Source organism: Amblyomma maculatum, chromosome 1, assembly GCF_055883805.1.
Source record: "Amblyomma maculatum isolate TAMU_Amacu chromosome 1, ASM5588380v1, whole genome shotgun sequence".
In the NCBI taxonomy this organism is placed as follows: domain Eukaryota; kingdom Metazoa; phylum Arthropoda; class Arachnida; order Ixodida; family Ixodidae; genus Amblyomma; species Amblyomma maculatum.
The window spans coordinates 188092144-188108197 of NC_139344.1; the positions used below are offsets into that span (position 1 = coordinate 188092144).

General features: G+C 43.5%; 1 pseudogene; it reads left to right on the plus strand.

Annotated features, from left to right (window-relative positions):
- The first annotated feature begins 1836 nt into the window (after positions 1-1836).
- LOC146205163 (CXXC motif containing zinc binding protein pseudogene) lies at positions 1837-2690 on the plus strand (annotated as a pseudogene).
- The last annotated feature ends 13364 nt before the right edge of the window (positions 2691-16054 follow it).

A 16054-nucleotide genomic window follows, 5' to 3' on the forward strand; every position in this document is an offset into this window, starting at 1 on the left:
CCACGTGCACTCGGGTTTCTGAGAAGTAAAACCCCCAGAACCAGCCTGTGGTTTCTTTGCTGAAGAATAGAAATGTACCTCCTCTCCTCGCCGTTCCCAAGCTTTTCCCGCCAACAAGTGATCACGCCCAACGAATGAATGCCGGACCAGTCAGTGCTTCAGACCATCAGTGCAGTGATGTGTTCGATTGGATGCCGATACCTGAGGGGCGTGCCCTGGATTTGGTTGGTCAGCATCTTCAGAGAGGGGCTGGACATAGGGGGTTTTTAAGGACGCTGCAGAGCACGAAATGTCGCTCTGGGCCCTGGGTAAACGGCTCATCCAGTCGCTTCTCGCTATGAACTCTTAACGCTTGTCATTTTGCTGATGTACCCTTCTTCTTCATGTAAATATTCTTGTAAATACGTTTTCTCAAAGTGCCAGTAAACCTGCTTGTACATATTTTACCAACTTCGAAGATTCAGTCCTTCTTCAACCCGGAGTCTCTGCACGCTACCAAGTGAAGGCCGGGTCGCCATAGCCCCAGCGTCACGACACCGTCCATAAAACCACGTTTGTCTCACTATCGTGCGGCAGACGATAAGATCATCAGCGGCTTTCCTTGACCAAAAATGTGATGGGATGAGGATATTGCGCGCTTCGAATTCAACAATATGAAATAAGAACATCTACGAGCACAAAAAAAAAAAAAAAAAAAAAAACGAAGAGAGAGAGAGAGGTGGAACATACACCTCAAATTGTGACCCAATCCGAGCACAATTACGTCAGGAACATCATGAGTCGCTCGCCGTTTGTCCCATCAAAGCGCGCACTTGTTTGCAAGCTTCGAATTGTTAAGCGGCCGGGAAAACTCCATCAGTACATGATGTGTTCTAACGTAGCCGCACGAGTGTGCATCTCGCAAGAACCTCGTGAGCTATGTTTATCGCGGAACTAATAGAGAAAAGGCGAATGACTTTAGATATGCAAACGTTCCATTTATTGAGGAGGTATACCGTGCGGCGAAATCTCGCCAGGAAACGCTGAAACGTACCCCACAGTCTCCAAAATCTGCGTCATCCGATAGAAACACCTCTCACAACGCTCTGCCGCGAGGTTGTAATACACGTACACCAATTTCAATGCAGTCAAGCTTACCGGCCACGACAGTCCATCGAGTGGGCGCCTTGCAGCCCTTATTTTCCACGGGTCACCTAGCTGAGCCTGTAGGTATTACCGGACTATGTCATGGTTTCTTTTTTTTTTTTTTTTCGGATTTTCGGAGGACGTTTCTAACGTATTCCTGTCGTAAAATTTTGAAGCGACTGTGTTCAGGCCGCAGGCAAAACGTGCCAACGGCGTTGTCAACCAGTCAAACATCGCGCCCAACACCCTTTTAGATTCCGAAACCGAAACTTATGGCCATTTTTTCATCTCGGTGTCGGAGCACACCTGTTACGCACTGAGACTTTCAAAGCACGTTTTCTGTGACCCAAGATACCTTGAAACACCAAGGGTTTGTGGTCAAAATTTATGCCGTTTCAACACTGCACATTTTTTTTGTTAATTTTACAAAGGTTAGCCAGATTAGCGAGATCAGCGTCGTCTGCGCTCGCCTCACCACAGTGCTCCGTTACATGCTAAAACAAGTGTTAATTACTTTTAAGATTACAGGTGCCGCCACAGTCTTGTAGTCTTCAAAAGTGGTAAGGTCTTAAAGTCGAGTTTCATAGTTAAAATAAGGTTGAGTCTAGTAATTTGGTTCAACATGTCTTCAAGCATTCGTGGCATAATTGCTGTAACCCTGTAATTGGCGGTGGTTGTCGCGCGCTGTTAAAAAGTGATCAGTGATCAGCCTAATCAGCCAATGTGGAACAGTGTAAGCCAGCAGTGTTGGATTTTTTTGGACGGGCTTAGTCTTAATTGACTGTTCGAACGTTCTTTGCCACGAGATTAGTCTTAAGCGTCCAGAAATGGTCAAGATTGACTTACAGCTACGTGCTAATCTGGACAACATTACAGGTTTCACGCCGAGTCGTGACTGTGTGTGGCGCCTTAAGTTAAAATGCATGAATTGTGGAGAAGAAACGACTTCTTGGCAGACGGTCGAGGCGGCCAACAAAACTGCTATGAGGGGGAGACGTGCAAATGCCAACTTGGTCCTGAAGTGCAGGCTGTGCAGCAGGGAAAACAGCATCGATATTCTGAATGACAAGTTACAGACCTACAGCGCCGATAATGCATCCAGCTTTGCTACCGTTGCCGTATTCGAGTGCCGTGGAGCTGAACCAGTTGCGTTCGATGCCAGAGATGGCTTCAGCGCTGAAGCAACGGGAAGCGGAACTGTGTTTGTAGACGTCGAGTTCGAGGACAATCAGTGGGCTGATTATGATGAGAAAGGGGAACAAGCTGTTGGAATCTACGACCTGGAGTTCTGTTTCACGAAGATCAAGTGACAAGTTTGCCTCTGCTCGCCGTGGTATCCCTGTCCAGTCCCCTAATGCCGAGCAAGGAGCGCGGGCGGTGAGCCAAGAGAGACATCAGAGTTCGCATCTGAAAGAAACGTTGCATCGTTTTGTGTCCTTTTGTTTGTTTGTTCCTTTTTTTTTGAGAAATGTTACTGCTTTGTTGACTCTCATGCCGACTTTGAGATTGTCAGAAGTGGTGTACTGGTTTAAAAGTGAGAGTGTGTTGTGTGTCCATTAAAAAATTTTTTCTACTTTTTTTTTTTACTGCTACTGCATTTCTCACTGACATGCACATACTTCATTGCCATTGTACTCATTGTTCTTCACATAGCACATGGGGCGGCCATGCTTGATTTGCAGCTTGATCTTTGTGTAAAAATTCCTGATAAGTAGTTTAATGTTACTAATTACAATGCAGCATGCCCAAATATTTAAACATGCCCACATACAGCACCTCTTTGCATGCTTGCAGTCTGTGAAGGAATGACCAGATATTCACAGGAAGTGAGGAAAAACTCTGTAGGGGAAATTATAAGTGTTGATCAAATATTTAAGTAGGCCGTAGCATATATCAAGGATCTTGCTTCAGCTTGGTCATTGCATCATTGAATGGCTCAGCCAGCATTTACATCACAATCTGTGAGAAGGAAAGAAAAAAGAAAAAGTGGAAGAGGAAGGGAGACATACCAATGCCTTGAAGTGCCAGAAGAGTATGCTCTGTCTGCCTATCTGCAGCTGGCATAGAAATGTGTTCAGGGAAGAAGTTGCACATTAAAAGGAATGCCAGGAAAAACTGGACATAAGATAAGTTTGTACTGAAAGGTTTTGTCGTAGCATCAATCCATTGTGCAGCAAAGCAGTTCTCTGCAAAACGTGCATGTGTTTTCAAATCAACACTGTGACACAGCCGTTCTTTGTGCAGTGTTCAGGGTGGTGCCATACCATTTCGCTTCCCATTCTGCATCCATCTGCTGGTCAAGTTGAAGGCTAGTTTGCAATAAGGATTCGAACCAATGACATATGTACCTCTTATTGTATGCCATTACTTGTACAATTAAGTGTAGGTGTCCGCAGAGGAGTGAGACAGACACTGTACCTTCCTTTCCTTAAAAACCAACTTAAACAAAAAATATATATTAAAAATCTTGTAGAATGAAAAGGCAGTGTTAAAAGCACTATAACATTTACTCTAAAGGCAAAGCTTGAATTTCCCCCAAACAAACCCTGCCTAGCTTCTTGTACCTCAGTAGTAGCTTGTACTTGACCATAACTTTTTTGCAATGGGTGGAAGCTGCAAGTGCACTGCTTCAGTGCATTCATAAGCTGGTCACACAGGTCTGGGATCCATTGCCTTGTTTGCAGGGTCATAGCCAGTGGAGTTGTTTTGGTGTTGGAACACGGCACCGAAATTTTCCGATTGCTATATCCTTCTCCTGCTTTAGGATTTTTTTTTTTTCAACCAGCGACGTATAACGTCCACCCAAAAAAAATTTCTGGCTGTGTTACTACTTGTTTGCATAACTCCTAATTCATTGTCAGCAAGGTATAGGCGTGAAATTTTTTAAGGGGCTGAGGCTAAGTCTGATGGTTTATTGCTCTCAGTACTAGCACCGTTAAGGGGCACAAGGCCCCTTTACACGATGATGTCCCTGCTTGAAGTACAGACAGTTCTTAGCCAGCAACAGCTGTGGCCAGGAGAGACATTTCATGTGCACTCCTGGATGCCTACTGGTAAAATAAATTCCTGCAAAATCTTCTGCCATCATAATGTCACAATTTTGCATTTAAAAGAAATCGCTTCAGTGGAAGAGAAAGCCTCAAATTAAGGCAGTTTTTCTTTTACCTGTGCCGGCAAACAATGCTCTCCGAAGTTGCCTTACCGACTTCTGCGAGGGACACTGCCCAGCCTTGTCAATGGGGGTTAATATTCATCATTAGCTGGCTGGCACACATAGTACTTAGTAGGCATCCAGGAGGTGGTGGGCACACCGGCCTCTCCTGACGATAGCTGTTGCTGCAAAAATGAACACTCTGTGCTTAGAGGGGCAGGTTCACTTTGTAGAGGAACCATGTGCCCCTTTAGAAGTGATAATGTTGGGAGCAACAAAGCATCAAACTCTGTACTTTAATGACTTGCAAGTTCCAAGTACAACATATTTCAGATACAACACAGACACTTTGGCACAATACTTCTAGTAATTTGTTGACAATGGAGTGGGAGCTATGTAAACAAGACAATGGCACCTAGATTTGTATGACCAACTCGTGAATGCATTGAAGTGAACTTGTAGCTTCTATTCCACTGCAAAGGAGTTGAGGCCATGTATAGGCCACCACTATGGTACAGAAAGCTCAGCACGGCTCGTGCAACTTCATAGCAGGATTTTCCAGTTTGGACCAGAAGTATTTTTTTTGTGCTTGTTCTCGCTCTTTGATACATTATTTGGACTGCTGCCACTGCAACCAATCAGCCACATGCCTGCCATTAGCGAGTTCACAAAACTAGCATTGAGCATGCCACGTTGTAAAGCACCAGTGAGTCCAACAAATATTGCACTCTTTATGCAGTGTACATTTCAGGAAAATAAATGTAAGAAAAAAATTGTATCAGGCCCATTAGAATGGCTATGCTATGGGCTACACAGGCAACAGGTGTGCTATGCAGGAAAAGCGCAGCTATGTGTTAGAGAAGGCTTCCAAGTTTAGACACACACAAAATCAAAGCTGATGCATGGGTCGAGCATTTATCACTATCGAAAGAATCTCAAACAAGGCCAATGTCATCATCATCATCATCAGCCTGATTATACCCACTGCAGGGCGAAGGCCTCTCCCATATCTCTCCACTTAACCCGGTTCTGTGCTAGCTGCATCCACTTGACCCCTGCGAACTTCTTAATCTCATCCGCCCACCTAACTTTCTGCCGCCCCCTGCTACGCTTTCCTTCCCTTGGAATCCAGTTTGTTACCCTCAGCGACCATCGGTTATCCTCTCTTCGCACTACATGTCCTGCCCATGTCCATTTCTTCTTCATAATTTCCACTAGAATGTCGTTAACTTGAGTTATTTCTCTGACCCACTCTGCACGCTTTCTATCTCTTAATGCATGTAATGCATTAAGAGATAGAAAGCGTGCAGAGCGCTTTCATGCATTAAGCGCTTTCTATCTCTTAATGCATGCATGTAAGGCCAATGTAATGTGCAGCAACTGTTCGAGGAAGCCATTCATGCCTATCACACTTCACTTATTGACAGAATAGTAAGTTTCCAGCAACAAATAGGCATAAGGCAGCCATTTACATAGCGAATAGCACTTCAATGGAAAAAACAAGCAAAAAGAACACGGACAGAGAAAGAAGGCACACAAAGCGCTATGTGTAGCACCGTGTGTGGCTTCTTTCTCTGCCAGTGTCCTTTTAATGCGACAACGTTAAAGGCCCCGTTCACCGAAAAATCCGGCGCCAGCACCAGTATTGAGTGAAAGACGAGTATCACACTGTCAGGCAGTAGCTAGCGGTTTACATGGGTGCACACTGACTAGATGTAGGTTTGCCTAATGTTATGCTTGGCAGGAGCTGCCAACTGGAGCCTTTCCTTTCATATAGGAGGGTGATATCAGAAGGCTCTCATATCGTGACTAGCAACTTACTGATCTTGCTCAAAAGGAAAGTAGTGCATAACAGTTGCATCTTACCAGTACTCACCTATGGGGCTGAAACATGAAGGCTAACGAAAAAGGTTCTAGTTAAGTTGAGGACAACACAGAGGGCTATGGAATGGAAAATGGTACGTGTAACATCAAGAGAAAGGAAGCGTGCAGAGTGGTCAGAGAAATAACTCGAGTTACTGACATTTTAGTCGAAATCAAGGAGAAATGGGCATGAGCAGGACATGTAGTGCAAATACAGTATAATCGATAATCTGCAAAAGTAACCAACTAGATCCCAAGGGAAGGAAAGCGAAGCATAGGGTGGAAGAAAGTCAGGTGGGTGGATGAATTTGAGAAGTTTGCAGGGGTTAAGTGGATGCAGCTAGCACAGGACCAGGCTAATTGGAGGAAAATGGGAGAGGCTTCGCCTTGCAGTGGGTATATTGCAGCTGATGATGATGATGATCAGAATCAGCCTGCCAGGGCCCTCGTATTCACATTACCCTTAGGCCATGCAGGCATGTTCACATGGCCTGGTAGCCTATGCTATTATGTCATATTGCTACGAAGATGACAAAGCGGGCAGTGGCACGGGGCGAAGCGCTTGTGCCAGGCCCGCTGGCCATTAAAGCATATTTCATCGTCATGTCACCACGTCGTTCCGTTTCTGTTGTGTCGCCGTGTTCCATCGCTTGTCATGCCACCACATAACATTTGGTTGGAGGTGCAGTTCATCCCCATCCTCGCCTTGCACCGTCGAAGCCAACCGTACGCAGGGCCGATCTGCCAAAAGCCCATGGAGATTTCCGCCCAGCTCTTTTTGCTCAGACCCGACCAGCTGCTGTCCCCAGCCCTGACCACAACACACGACGACCAGGAAGAGCCCAAAGCCGACCCCACGACGAAGCGACCTCACGACCACTCGAGCGAAGACAGCAACCCCGCCCAAGCAGTTCGGCGTGTCCATGAGCCTTAGCCTTTGGCAAACGGTGAAGATTGAACTTGATGCTCCGGTGCAAGCATTCTTCCCATCTTCGCATTCATTGTGGTGTCCAGTGTTTCATGTCCCAATCCTGTATCTGTGTTCATCGTCATGTCATGCATTGGATTTCTAGCAATCGATCTGGACGATCGCTCGGTGGCCCCGGGTAATGCTACTAAGATGACGAAGCGGGCAGTGGCGCGGGGCGAAGCGCTCGCGCCAGGCCCACTGGCCATTAAAGCATATTTCATCGTCATGTCATCATGTCGTTCGTTTCTGCTGTGTCGCCGTGTTCCATCGCTTGTCATGCCACCACATAACAATATCCTTAAAGGAACACTAAAGAGAGAAAGGAAGTGGGTTTGCATCGATAGAATGCCAGTTCCCGATTACAAAAAGACCACTCTTACTGAAAACAGAGCTGTTATAAGGTAGTAAAGAAGAATAACAGAAATACAGGTACCGCCACCACAGCCAAACGGCCGAGGCTCGCAACTACAAATCACATGGCGCGCTAGGAATCCCGGAGGCTGACAAATGCGAATTATGTTGCATGTTTGAATGCGGTAGTACATTTTTTCTCAAACATGATAACAGGCTTTTATCATACGTGAACGACGGCGAAAAGACAACGTAAACGTTGCAAGGCAAATACAAAAATATACTTGGAGGCGCCACAGGCGCCCACTTCAGTTTTGGTTATGTTTCGGCTCAGGCATTTCTTGCGCACTCGGATAGTTTGTTTGAACCTACAGCGCCTGAATTACGAGCTTGGAGCAGCAGATGCGCCTTGATGGTTCCCATTTGAGCATTCGGAGGCACGAGCGAGCGAAATCCGCTACCGCCGACACGCTCCTTCGTTCACACTTCTGCGCCAACATATCGCCGCCGTTGCGGTTTCGACTGCGACCTGACCGCTCGACTGCAGCTACGTACGCCACGAAAAGCATACATATGCTAAGTACCAAAGGAAAACCGCATTATCATTCAATTGTTCACTAAATCATGGCACATCTGACCAACATATACTGCGTCAACAAGACCTTCAACGTGCTATTTGCAGGCGTCGTAAACAAAAGGCGCATACTTGCCGCTCATACCAAGGAGAGCGTCGATATATTGCGCTCGTCGCCCGGCGAAAAAAAGGACTTCGGGTAAAAAGTAAAAACTAAAAATAACAAAGCACCAGAAATACGTTACAAAAGATTAAAAAAAAAAAATCGATTTGTAAAAAAAAAAAACAAAAAAAAAAACGCCAGTAGTGGTAAGACTCGAACTCGCTACTACTTGCTACGTAACGTTCGGCGCTAACTGCTCGGCTACGCCGCGTCATATCTACTCCCCCTTTTGAATAAATAAATGTGTTGAACGAACGCCACAGGAACCTTAGAAATATTTCTAGTTTTTATGTTATGGCCCCATTTACAATAAGGTGTTTCCGCTGCCGGTCTAAAAATTACAATTTCTTGATCATCGGCGCATGCTGCCTGCTCTCACGTCTTGCAACTAATGTTCTGGATGCCTGTGCGCACTATATTGTGCACTGGATCCATTTTAACATGTGGAATTTCACAGCGCTGGCAAATGTAGTGGCGCCGGTACTTCGGTCATGTTCTGCTACCGTGGACGTAATTTTCGCTGAACACGGAGTTGTAGCACAAACCTTGAAGGAAAAAAGTGCGACGAAGCTTCAAAACTGACAAGCGCAACAGCGAGGACACTATTTTGCTGGTAACTAAATCTTATTTGTATGTAAACATGTCAGGAAGCGTTGCGATGACCGAAGGCTCGGTTTGTTTATACACAGTGCAAGAAGGAGCGCAAAAGCTTGAGAAACATGTAAAGTATTGTGCATTACAAGCGCTCTATGTTTTTTTTTTCTTCCTTTATGGGCCCATCCCTCGGTAAATTACTCTCTTCATCGTTTTATTTATTTCGGCTGAGGCCGTCATTGCGAGTACGCTGTTGCCATGTTGGCTCTTGAGGGATGCAACGCCGCGGGCCGCGCCGGCTCGCTAGCTATCACGAAATCTCCGCTTACGTCACAGTGTGCGTCACTCAACTCCGACTACGTAGTCGGAGGGCACAGTTTGAATTCTACCGGCGGGAACAAGAAAAAAACCTCAACTTGTTATCGCAATATCTCAGCAATTATTCGATTTTTTGCTGCCGGATATGCGGCGACAGTGTCACCAAATGTAGTTTATTAGATTTTCATACCATCTTTGGCTGTCTTTAGTGTCCCTTTAAAGATGGAGCTTCAAGATCCCCTATAATTTTTTGTGCTACGTTTCTTCCATTTAACTCATGAACCAACAAGCCCAAGCAGCTACCCTTTGGGTAACACTTGTTTCAAGAAACTGATATTTTGGCAGTCTTGTTTTTTTTTCCCAAAATGTTACATTTTTGTGTTACTGGTATGAAGAGGGTCACATGACTTGACTTTAGGTTTGCTTATCAAGTTTTTAAAGCCAATGCAAAGCACAAGGCCACTCATGATTGTACATTTTGGTAGTCCAAGTTGAAGAAAACTGCACTGAAAAACTGAAGCAGACCAAAAAGCAACTGTAAGTGTTAACTAGAATGTAAAGTCCCAGCCGCAATGTTATGGAGTACGTTTCGGCAGTCAAGTTCTTATCATACTTTACCTAACATCTTACCTAACAAGAAGTACTTTACACATATATGTTAGCAAGTGCCACTGGTGCACTTGCGCATAAACCCAAAACAGCATTGTACCTCGTCTATGCAGTGGGGAAAAGAATTTCAAACACCACAGCATGCTCCATAGTATTTTGGCCGTGCCTGTACGTCACAGCACACACAAGAAAAGCAGTGCACGACGCTCTAGAGGCTCATGATATATGGGGGTCAAGTCTTCAAAAGAGCATTTGCTTAACTGTGGCTGCAGATGACAATGGCACGTTACAGAGGATATCACACAGCAGCATGGTACATTTTGAACAATGTCTTTATTATGATATGATGACAAACTGTGATATTCACATGAATGGGGAAAAAATGAACGAGAACAGTGCTCAGAGGTAGTTAGTAGATCGGCCCTTCGCTCTGAGGGTCTTCTCAATTTAAAACTGGTGCAGGTCAGCACGCTGAAGGAATGCTTGCTTCCTGCACATAAAATAGTCTAGCTCATTTCACAATGCATCCACATCTTACTAAAACCAAGATTCTTGCCCAACTGTAAGGAAACAAACATGTCAGTTCGGACAAGGTGATGCACAGTAACAGCCATAGGTCAATTCAAGATTATCTAAAAATATAACATGTAATCATAATCTTGCTAACTTGACATAAATGACTATTTATTAGTAGGCCTAGTGCTTCCAAGAACTTTCATGAAAATATTAGTTGACATGCATTTCAATGAAGCTGCAGCAAGTCAACTAAGACGAACAGAAAAAGTGTCAACACTGGAAATTTAGCACTGTGGTAGGAGTAACAGGGTGAGAGTATTGCTTGTGATTTATGTTTGGAATTTGGAAGAGAAAACAAAACAAAAAACAACACAAAATATGCGACAGTTAGTGCCAAATGTTGTAGATGCCACAATGATATATGACACAGCTGTACTGCTGATATTCTGACATAGGACCGACACCATTCCAACTTTAGGTTGACCAATCATTTCGCCCTACCATATACGCCAGCAGTCCCGGCTAGCTCAGTTGGTAAGCGAACATTCCTGTGAGGTGGTTATCCATGGCTTGAACACCAGACCAGGACACATTTTCCTTGTTTCTGTGAAAGCTGTATGGCTTCAATTTGCAGGCAAGTCTACACTACCCGAGGGGTTTCTCCTAAACAATGAAAAGTAGAATATGAGGTGACATGGCCTGAAATATTGCAGAAGAGTCTTGCACCATCCAATATCAAAGGTGACTATGTACAGTGCTCTAATTCATTCCAGATGGAATCAGAAATCCAAATGAAAAACTGTGTTGGATAGTTCTTTAAGGTACTGCCACTTCAACAAAATGTGCTACCAGATTACAAGAACGAAAAGATCTTGCTTCAGGTTAATGAAATTGAGCCTGATACAGACTTTTCAGCAAAACTAAGAAAGAAAAGAAAGCAGCACTTTCTTGATGCTGACAAGTGCAGTGATGGGCCAGCCGCAGCCCTCCCATTGTCGTGGTATGCATCAGTGCTTTCATACTAGAGCACTTGCAAAAAATGCCCACAACAGTGTAAACACTAGCACAAGAATAATACAAGAGCATTCAAGGCATGTGCCAAGATGAGGATCACAATGCTCAACGAAGGATTGCTTTTCAAGTCATCCAGAATGCATTTTTTTCTTTGTTCTTCACATTTTCTGACACATACACCGATTGAAAAATTCTTCAAATTACTATATCCTCCCATTCTGATGCAACTCTCATGAGATCACGCACTTTGAACATTCGAATATCTACTGTATCAAAATATTTATCTTTAAAGGGAAAGAACACTCGCCAAAATATGTCAAAGGATTATGGTAGAGTTGAAAAGACCTTGCCTCATAGAGTACAGATCGAGCACTAAAATATCAGAGGCTTTACAATTTTAATTTGCCATTGAAAATCGCATTAAAAAAAACGAGGTGCTATCCAGCGAAGAAACCCTATTACTTTCAAGGTAATACCCCACGTGACTACATATATCAGCAAAATATCGCTGATTTTCGGATTTTCGTAAGTGCACACTTTCTTGTTACTTCTAGAAGTGCTTGTCATTATTTATTATATTTTGCGCTCTCTGCACTGAGTCATTCTAGCGGAAATTAAGAAGAAATGGACATGGGCAGAACATGTAGTGCGAAGAGAGGATAACCAATGGTCACTAAGGGTAACAAATTGGATTCCAAGGGAAGGAAAGCATAGCGGGGGGCGGCAGAAAGTTAGGTGGGCGGATGAGGTTAAGAAGTTCGCAGGGGTCAAGTGTATGCAGCTAGCACAGAACCGGGTTAATTGGAGAAATATGGGAGAGGCCTTCGCCCAACAGTGGGTATAGTCTGGCTGATGATGCTGATGCTGATGCACTGCGTCCTTAAATAAAACCACTCCTCATTTTGCACTGCGAGAGGCATGCTTTCAGGTTTTGCCACTAGATGGCACCACAGTGTTTGGAATTGCATGAATGAAGCGATTATAGTGCCCACTAAAACTTTCGTCGACGAGGCTTGCATTATTGTGCCGTAACAGCCTTTAGTGTGAAACTGAAAAAGAGTGTTCCTCAAAGCAAAAAAATATTTAATCACTGTCTGGCGAGTGAAATTTATATTTGTTTTCGGTACATCTTTTTTCTCGACCACCAGCCATCATCGTGGTCGCTGCTCATGGTTTCTAGCATCGGACTACATAAAGACAGCCGCATGCACTGATCGAAAAATTCTCGGCAAAAATTTTCAACACCGTTTCTACCAAATCCACTATGGAATCGAACATATTAAACATCAATATTTCCATTGCGCCGAAAAATATTTTAGACCTAAATTTTAGTATTTTGTCCCCTTAAAATCAGCTACTGGCCTCTTTAACTCCAATTTTTTTTTCGAGTGAACAATGTGACCTTGCGTACTGATTTTGATTTGAAAAACACACTGCTAAAGAATTTGGAATGGAAGGCCGGTCTGGACGAGTCTTCAGCTAGAGTGAAGATTGCTGGGAAACGTATCAACAACCTTAGATATGCGGATGATACCACTTTAATGGCAGAAAGTGAAGTGGAACTCAAGAGACTTCTGATGCGCGTACAAGAGAGTGAGAAGTTTGGGCTTAAACTGAACATTAAAAAGACAAAGATCATGGCATCTTGCCCCATCAAGTCCTGGAGCATCAAGGGACAACAAGTGGAAGCTGTGACAAATTTTCTCTTCTTGGGCTCCAAGATAACCCTGGAAGGAGACTGCAGCCATGAAATTAGGAGACGCCTACTTCTGGGAAAGAGAGTCATGGCTAGCCTTGACCGCCTAGTAAAGAGCAGAGACATTAGCCTGCCAACCAAGATCCGTATAACTCGTGCTATGTATGGTATTTCCAGTTGTGATGTATGGATGCGAGAGTTGTACTGTGAAGAAGGCTGACCGCCGAAGAATTGACGTGTTTGAATTGTGGTGCTGGCGGAGAATCTTGAGAGTTCCTTGGACGGCCAGAAGATCAAATCAGTCGATATTGTCGACCATAAACCCTGACTGCTCATTGGAGGGTCAAATTCTAAAGTTAAAGCTCAGCTACTTTGGTCATCTGATGAGAAGAGAGGAGTCGCTGGAGAAAGATTTCATGTAGGGAAAGGTTGAGGGTCACCGGAGAGGGGTAGGCAGCGAACGCGATGGTTAGATGGCATCCTCGAGGCGCTGCAGATGAAGTTATGTGATGTTAGGAAGATAGTGAGAGACCGGAAAGCGTGGCGTGATATGGTCCATAGGGTCACGAAGAGTCGGACACGACTGAACGACTGAACTGAACTGAACTGAAAGAATTTGAACCATAGAATTTCTATTTTGAAACTCAGCAGGACAAACATGAGAAGTATACAGCACTGAAACAATCTAAATCTCCATACCACAGGCACACGTGATCACAGGGAATATAACAGATCAATGCCTTAACACTGCTTCTTCATTTTAACCCACATTTGCTCCACCCACCTGCAGTGACACAAACCATAATGGTCATTAAAATTCTGAAGAAAAAATTACAGCTGCCAACCCTGCAGTTAAACCTTAGTCCCAACTAAGTTGGCAAAATTATAGAAAAACAATTTTTTTTTATAAATACCAATATACACATTATTTCACCACTGCCCTTTTTGTATACCCCTACCTTTATTGTACCTCGGTTACTTTGTTCTGCCTTTCACAGAAACTGCCAAAGCTTCGTTCCTTTTCTATAGTATACAGTACACTGATTCTGCTGCCTTGTCACTGTCAGCTGTATGTGGAGTGAGACTTGATCAAAATTTTTCATTGGCCTTTCCTGCCAATTAGAAGGGCGGAAAATAATGTTTTAAAAAATCTAAAATCGAATGCAGATTTCTGTTGTCATTTCTATTAACTTGACATCAGGCAGCCCATGCTTTTACGTTGACTGTTTCATAGCAGTATAAGATCAGCAAATACTATAGGAGGTATACCAATGATCGAAATGGGTGTCATTTGTCATGCCACTGAAGCAAAGTTCAAATCTCCTGAAATATAGCAAGAACCACTTGTGTACTTACGCAGCTTATCTCTACAAATGACTTCAAGTCTGCGTGACTGTATTTCTCAAAGTTACTCTAAAACAAGCCCCAAGGACAAAATCAAGTAAACAGACATGGGTCGGCAAATAAGAGTGTGGGAAAATGCTACAGTTACTTACCCGTCGTTGCCTCGATTGTATTCTGCAGATCCTCTGCAATGCCTTCACTCTGCTTGTAGCTGTCCCAGTCCAGTTTTGACTTTTCCTGCCTGTTAGAGAGCGGAGCTCTACACTGAAGCTTGTACTAGCTTGTACTACATCAGGGCACAATCAATCATGAACTACAAAAGCAAAAGCATGCCAAATTCTGGGCGCACCCCAACTAAATTTGGAAGTCACCATTGGGGTGGCCATAGTTTAATTACCCACTAGCCCACACCCTGACCCTTCTATGCTTCTACAACAAAGAACCTCATCAACGAAGCAGCTAAGAATGCATCAGGCCTCTCACTTTTCATATTACATGCAAGAAGAATAACAAAGTCTGTCCAAGCAGTAACACAGGTGGTATATAGTCGTCCCCCTTCCAAGGCACAAAAAGAAAGAAAAAAAACATTATGCTGGATGCAAATCTTGGACGATAATGAAAGGTTTTTTTCCCCCAAATAACCAGCCATATTGCATACTGTTTTCATTTCATGATCTCAGCAAATCAATAACTCAGCACCAATGCAATACCTTACCAGTACAGGTACCATCAAAAAGTAAATGGAAGGCAATGCTCGTCAAAAACGTCAATTTTAGTCGCCAATATTTTATGCATTGCTGAACAGATGTGTATTCAGTCTAAATGTGGTTCTATGAATTACATGGTGCACAACAAACCTCGACCATTTGGCTTTGGATTCAAGGAAATTCAATTTATATTCAACAAAGTTGCCTTCCTTTTGACAATGGATATACAAGACTCCAAGAAGTTATGAGTTGTAACCACTATCGTGTTGAAAACATTGTTGGTTCATGAAACGATGCCACAAAGTGCATGATAAAATGGCTTCGGTGACTACACAATGGCACTCATGGAGCCTCTGCGCAGTGCTGTCTAGAAAATGTTTTATGGTTTACAGACAGAACAAGGTGCAGAAGATGGGTAAAAAAAAGTCAAAGGAAACTGAGCAAGGGTTGAAAGGCAGCCAAGACAGAGTAAGCAAGGCTAAACACTGTAGGTCAGTTAAACAGGGTTAAGTCCAAACTGAATTTTACACTGATTACTTGCTCCTGGCTTTCATTTTATGATAAAAAAAGAAAAAAGAAAACAGCAAATTACAGGGTCAGCATACATAATGCGATTACGAGTACCAAAGTTAGAATGACCTATCATAAAAAAATCCTGACCATCAATAGTGTTAAACAATGAAATGTGTTCTGCATTCTAAACTGATCAGCATTCTTACTACGTAAAAGAGAAGGTCAACACTAACCAGTGTACTAATTTTTGCTTCTTGCTGAACAGCTGGTTCAGCACATTTCCTGCTCCACCTGGCTTCTTTTTTCTGAAGGGAAAAAAGGAAACAAGTTACTGATCATACAGTGCCTTTTCATTTTCTTTTTCTACTTTTGACTCGAACACACTGTGTGCACAGAAAGAAGCATAATGTTGTTGAACCTAAAGGGATATTTTTAACAGCTGTCAAAAAGCCACTTTTTGTTTTAAAAGAGACATGAGCACATTTGGTAAAAACTAGGGGGAGGGAGAAAGAAAGATGTAACCTGTGCGGGATGTCATACAAGGTG